This window comes from Equus caballus, chromosome 27, assembly GCF_041296265.1.
Source record: "Equus caballus isolate H_3958 breed thoroughbred chromosome 27, TB-T2T, whole genome shotgun sequence".
In the NCBI taxonomy this organism is placed as follows: domain Eukaryota; kingdom Metazoa; phylum Chordata; class Mammalia; order Perissodactyla; family Equidae; genus Equus; species Equus caballus.
This window is the reverse complement of record NC_091710.1, coordinates 15,683,527-15,690,467: the sequence shown is the minus strand read 5'-3', so window position 1 is coordinate 15,690,467 and position 6,941 is coordinate 15,683,527. Positions and strand designations below refer to the sequence as shown.

General features: G+C 35.5%; 1 pseudogene; it reads left to right on the top strand.

Annotated features, from left to right (window-relative positions):
• Positions 1 to 2,612: 2,612 nt before the first annotated feature.
• LOC138921055 (olfactory receptor 2T8-like) lies at positions 2,613 to 3,824 on the top strand (annotated as a pseudogene).
• The last annotated feature ends 3,117 nt before the right edge of the window (positions 3,825 to 6,941 follow it).

The following is a 6,941-nucleotide window of genomic DNA, read 5'->3' as shown; positions in this document are numbered from 1 at the left end:
TATGGACTTTTAGTTAAAGGCTAAATGTTTCACTTAGCAAGTGAATTCATTTATATAGCCATAAAGCCAATAAATTCTTTATTAAAAATTCTATGTATGATATTTAGTGAAAAAGATCAAGCTGCATTAGTTATGTACAAGAAATTAATATATTTATATTGACCTTCCTATTAAATTATCTATTAGAGTATGTTGAAAAGCCTAATTTACTAAAATACCATACATCACAATTTTTCACAATAGAGGAAGATATCACAGAGTTACTTGTTTATTTACTACATTTTCATTTTAAAGAGTCATGGTTCCAAATTTACTATTATTAATTAGAGACACATGTGTGTGTGTGTGTGTCCATGTGTCTATCTCTCTATCATCTATCTATTTCATCCTCACATTTCCAGAGCATTCAGTTAAATGATCAAATTGACATTTTGTGCTATGGCTTTCTAGCTATTGTTTATGTGGGAAAAAATAGCAACTAATGATATAGACCAACAAATAAAATTGAAATTAATAATTTTCTTTCAATGTGCAAAATGACTTGGGAAATTACTTCAAAATTCATTCATGCACAAAATATCTTAATTATTTTAGTAATCTGTTAAGAAGCTTTGTAATTTAAAACATATAAATGCAGCAAGGTTAAGTAACTGACTCCTCATCACGTATATAGAAAGTAAACGAAATGATTCTCAAACCAGGAGTTCTGTATCTTGAGCCCAGAGTTCTTTATCCATACATCCCCACATCGATAAGATCAGTCTGAGGGTGCTTTAAAGTTATAATGGAGGTTGAGAGAGCCTGCAGGCAAGGAATCAGGGTCTGTGGCAATAAGAGGAGAAAGATATCTTAAATAATATATAAAACAAGGAGCTGAATGCACTAGATAGGAGGTAGTGCAAATCACCAAGGCTTGGCAAGGCCTCTATTAGGTAGACTGCTTATGTGTCTGGTATCAGTGGTTAAACAAGCCATCGCAAAGGTGCTGGTGTTCCTTTGTGTTGTTGTGTCTGTTCAAACGTGAATGTTCACGTGGTGGAGGTAGCAATTTAACGAGCCATTAGAACTGACTTTCCACAGGTCTCTTAAAGAGACTGCCTATGTGTTAGACGGCTCTGCAAGACATGGGCTCTGTCTGCCGCCTAATTTTTATAGCATTACAGTATTCACAAAATCAAACCCTTCGGGTTATAAAGCATCATCACTATCTCTGTCTCTGTAGTAATCAATTACCAATCAATTACCAGACAATTCCAGAAAACAGGCTCAGAGATTACTGTGTCTCTAAGGCTTCGGATGAAATATTTTTGGACTGTCCATGTCAGAAATGAAGAGGTCTGCAAACCTGTCCATAAACAGAAGTGGCAAATTTGTGCATTTTTCTGCTAAGAAAAGAGGAGAATTGGCTCCATGCACCTATATGCTCTTCTGCTCTTTATGAATTTACAAGTTTTGTTCTTAGTATGGAGTTTAAAAAATGTCAAACACTAAAAAATCTTACTTATGTTCAGTGTATAACAGCTCTCAACCTGTGAACCCTTCCTCATAAGGCCGTGCTCATTTCTGTGGGCTCAGTCATTTTGTTTGTGTCTCCTAAGAAAATAGATCTGTTTTGCTAAATATTAAGCAACTGTCCTCAGAAGACAGGCCAAATATATAATTTAAGCATTTTAAAAATATTTTTCCTCTCAGATATATTTATACTTCACCTGTGACTGATAATTATGCCTCATGTAATAAGATTGTTTTAAAACTGCTTCCTTTTCTTTTTAATCACCTTTTTAATCACAAGTACGTCGTTATAGTTATTGCTATGCTCTCCAAGCATTTACTGACATCAAAGATCCTCTCATGCTTGCCTTTCATACTCACCTGATCATTGCAAGTCTCCATGACGGTACATTGTGTCATGAAACAATGCGTAGGGCATGGCTCCAAGTCCTAGGAAGCTGCGGAAAGAAATGTGCATTTTATTACAAGTGTGATGGAAACAGACTGAAGGTTTCAGAGCAGAGAGTGATGAACTAGCATAGCCGCACTTTAAAATCAGGTAATAAAAATAGTTATTTAACAAGAGGAAGTAACATTTTCATCAATTATTGGGGATATTATGTTCCTTCAGTGTGGAAACTTTGTTATACTCATCTGTTCCCTTCTGTGGCCCTTGTAACCCACAGTGAAATAGCTGTAATTTTTTGTTTATTAAAAAAGTAAATAATTTGAGTATGTTAAAATTTCCAAAATTTGAAAAGAATTCATCTAAGACTCAAAGAAATATAAATAGTAAATGTTTAAATAAGTGTTTATTTTCTAAAATGGTTAATTTTGGTTTCAGTACACATAAGGAAAGCACAATAGTAATAATTATTAAATAATATAATAGAAGCCAAATTATTTACAATTTTATAATCTTGACAGTTTTATTCTACTTTTGATTCATTTTGATCTATTATACCAACCAAACAATATATCATTGTGTGAAATACATAGACTAACGTTATTTAAAACATTAACAGGCTGAGTTACAGAGAAGTGGAATAACAGGTCAAGCAGAAGCATCTTAACTGGGATGCAGGGCTTTGAGTCAGGACCTTGTATTCCATATCCAGCACATGTGCAGAAGTTATGAAGCCAAACTAAGGTTTGTAGATGATGAAAGTCCCTTCCTTCTCTATTTTTCCATTTGCAGAATCACACCAGAAGAAATCATGGAGAAGAGAAACACAACATCAGAATTCATTCTTCTAGGACTCTTTAAACATACAAGACCCCACCTCTTTCTCTTCATGGTGGTGCTGACGATGGCCATTGCTTCTCTTATGGGCAATGTCGTCATGCTTCTCCTGATTTACTGGGACCCCCGACTCCACATACCCATGTACTTCCTACTGAGCCAATTCTCCCTCATTGATGTGATGCTGATTGCCACCATCGTGCCCAAAATGGCTGCTGACTACTTGACTGGCAAGAAGTTCATCTCCCCTGCTGGTTGTGGGCTGCGGATCTTTTTTCACTCACACTGGGTGGTGGGGAGAGTTTCCTTTTAGAGACATGTCCTATGACCGCTACATGGCTGTTTGCCATCCACTGAGATATCCTGTCCTCATGAGCCAGGAATTATGCCTGAGAATGACTTTGGGGTCTTGGTTCCTGGGGGCAGCTGATGGGCTCATGCAGGCTGTTGCTACCCTGAGCTTCCCATTTTGTGGCTCATGTGAGATCAATCATTTCTTCTGTGAGGCCCCCATGCTGCTGCGCTTGGCTCATGCTGACATATCAGTCTTCGAAAATGTAATGTACATCTGCTGTGTGTTAATGCTTCTGGTCCCCTTTTCCCTCATCCTGACCTCCTACAGTTTTATCGTCGCAGCTGTTCTCCAGATGTGTTCTAGAGAAGCCTGCAAGAAGGCTTTTGTCACCTGCTCCTCACATTTGGCTGTGGTGGGACTCTTTAATGGAGCTGTCATTTTCACCTACATGAGACCCAAATCCTACAGGTCAGCTGACCTTGATAAGGTCATGTCAGCATTCTACACTATCTTCACCCCTGTGCTGAACCCCCTCATCTACAATCTGAGGAACAGCGAGGTCAAGGGGGCCCTGAGAAAGGTGGCTGGGGAAATGTGTAAATTTAAAATGACAGCAAACTTAGTCTCATTCTTCAAATTATTAAAAGAGTCTAATTTCCTGAAGTTGTTAACATTTAAACATATGGCAATTCTCTCTCCTTTAATAATGCTTGAAGAGAAAGTTAAATTCTTTGATCAGTATAATAGGAAGTAGTTAAGAATTACGTGAGACTACCGTACTAAGAGAGGCTATTTCTTGAGCACTATTTGCTATGCTCCACACCAAGCAATTTTTATACATTATTTTTCATCCTATTAACAGCTATATAAGTACTTTGACACCCATCTTCTAAGTGAGAAAATGCAGGCATGGGAAACTAATATTGTTCTCAATATCACACAGCAAATAAATGTTAAAATGTGACTCCCAAGCTTGTCCTTTAAGCTGGTATATTTATTTCTGTCCAGGAATTTATTTTAAACACTCTGTTCTATGTTTTTGCTCTGTGCATGTTATATTTTCACTGTTTTCGTAAGCAGTCTTTCACAATCTGTTTTATCTGGAGCTTGAAGGCAAACCATTTTAATTCATGTAACTTTTTGTTTAAGTAATGTATATCTTTCCCCGGGCTCTAGTTGTAATTGCAGTGGCCAATCTGTTTTAAAGTACACCACGACTAAATTCTTTCTTGGAATTAATTTTGTCCATGATGCTTAAATGTTATGTTGATTTATGATGGACATGGGGTCCATGGATATGAATTCAGATACATAAACATGCTTAGTCTTAATAGAACACTTGATGATAATGAGTGAGCAAACCTGAGTAAGTCAGCCGCCTGTTTCTTATAAGTTATATGGATCACCTCACATCTGCAAATGTCCAGATAACTAGAATTATTTCTCATGCAAAATATGGGCACTCCTCCAGGGTTGGGGGCTTTGAAAAGAGAATAAATAAGACTATTTCTCTATCTGTTGGAGGAAGACGCAAGCCAGATAAGATACAGACAGACACGGTAGAAAGATGTGGTCATCAGAGCCAAATTACAAGCAGAAACTGCATAATAAGTTGGCTTAGAGAATTTTATTATGGAGGCTAAATTTTGTATGTTTGTAACAAATTTAAGAAATAAATGAAATTTTAAACATACATAGAAAAATGAATCCAGAAAGAACTTCCAGGGAAAATAAATCTGCAATATGAGTTTCTGAGAGTTAAAATGGCATTTCAAGTCCACCTCAATTCCAACATGAAAATTTTAGAGCGACATAGGAAATTTCCAGCTTCATGTTGTGATGCAAGTACCAATACCGTGTGCATATTTGTGGTGGTACCTTAACAGATGCATGTAGATCCTGGGTCCATGTCTAGAGAGATTATTCAGGAAACTCTACACTTTGAGAAGGAATTGAAGATGTCGGAAGAGAGTAGCCCTCTGCTCAAGACTAAGAGTTTGCTTGCCTTGTTTATCATTCTCCTCACCCAGTGTTAGGATGAAAAAATGGAACATAATTGCTAATATTCTGTCAATTATGCCATCAATATTTTTTGTTTTCTTACAATGAACGAAATTGACACAAATAAACGCAGTCATGAAAACGTCATTATTTGTGCCAGATTCATTTGCCATCAGAAAAATAGATTTTAAAACATATGGATTTGAAAATCATATAAGCCCGTAAAATTTGGTAAGAATAAAATATTTCAACAAGACAACTGTTCAGCCTGACCTATAGGAAGAAACTCAAGCAAACAAAAGAAAATAACAGAATGGCATTATCTCCAAGCAAACACAGACATTAATAAAAGTTGACCAGATGCCTGTAAAAATAACAATACAATTCAGAGAAATAATATAGACCTGTTATCTGATCATAATGAAATTAAATATGAAATCAAAATTGAAAAGAAAATTTCAAAATAGTTTTAGAAATTCTATGTCTGTCTCTTTATTTTTTTTGATTGCTTTTCAGAGTTTATACCCTTAGTTTTTAAGTAAATGTTTCTGTAGAAAATTTTCAAAAGGCACTACTGATGTGTTTTTTATCGATGTCTAAAAACAGAGGAACATCATGCGGAGGCCACATGTACAAAAGCAGGAACTGTAAGAAAATCTGAAGTGGGGAGTTACCTTGAACATACCATCTTCAAGGCATAATTCACTTACAGCTGATACAGTTTTTGGTTAATGCAGTTAATACAAATCTCAAGCATACAGCTTACAAATTTTACATATGTATATGCTTATGTAACTACAACAAAGATCAAGATTTAGAATATTTCATACTTCTAGTACTCTTGGAGTCTTCCTTTTGCTTTTTCCTAATCAAAAACTCCAAGAAGCTAATCATTATTTGAACATATCATCAATTACGCCATGCTTCTTGCACTCAATACTGTATTTTGGAGATTCATCCATATTGCTTTTTGAGATTCCGCATGTAAGCGAGATCATATGGTATTTTTCTTACTCTGATTTTCCATTTAGCATAGTACTACAAAGTCAATCAGTGTGTCACAAATGCCTGGGTTTCCTTCTTTATTGTGGCTTAGTAATATTCCATTGTGTGTGTGTGTGTGTATACACACACACATATACTTAATACATATATACATATGAAACAAGTTGTTTGCAGGTGTTTGCTATTGTGAATAATGCTACAATGAACATGGATGTACAGATATCTCTTTGAGATTCTGATTTCATTTTATTTGGATATATACCCATAAGTTGGGTTGTTGGATCTCATGCTAGTTCTATTTTTAATTATTTGAGGAATCTCCATACAGTTTTCCATAGTAGCTGTACCAATTTACATTACCAACAACAGTGCGCAAGACTCCCTTTTATTCACACCCTCAGCAACATTGTTATCTCTGGTCTTTTTCATGATTGATGTGAGGTGACCCCATTGTGGTTTTGATATGCATTTCCCTGATGATTAGTGACATTAAGCATCTGCTCGTGTATTTTTTGGTCATTTGTAAGTCTTTATTGGAATAATGTCTATCCAGGTCCTTTGTCCATTTTTTCAACCAGGTTATTTGTATTTTTGCTATTAAGTTGTAGGAGTTCCGTATGCATTTTGGCTATTAACCTCTCATCACATATTTGAAAATATTTTATATGTTTAGTATGTTGCCTTTTCATTTTGTTGATTATTTTATTGTAAAGAAGGCTTTTAGTTTAATGCCATCCTATTTGTTGATTTTTGCTATTTTTGCTTGTACTTTTTGTGTCATGTCCAAAAATATCAATGTCAAAACCTACATTGAGGTCTTCTAAGACCTTGTCGTCTGAGAGTTTTATGGTTTCAGGTGTTCCATTAAATTATTTCATCCATTTCCAGTTAATTTTTGTGAGTGGT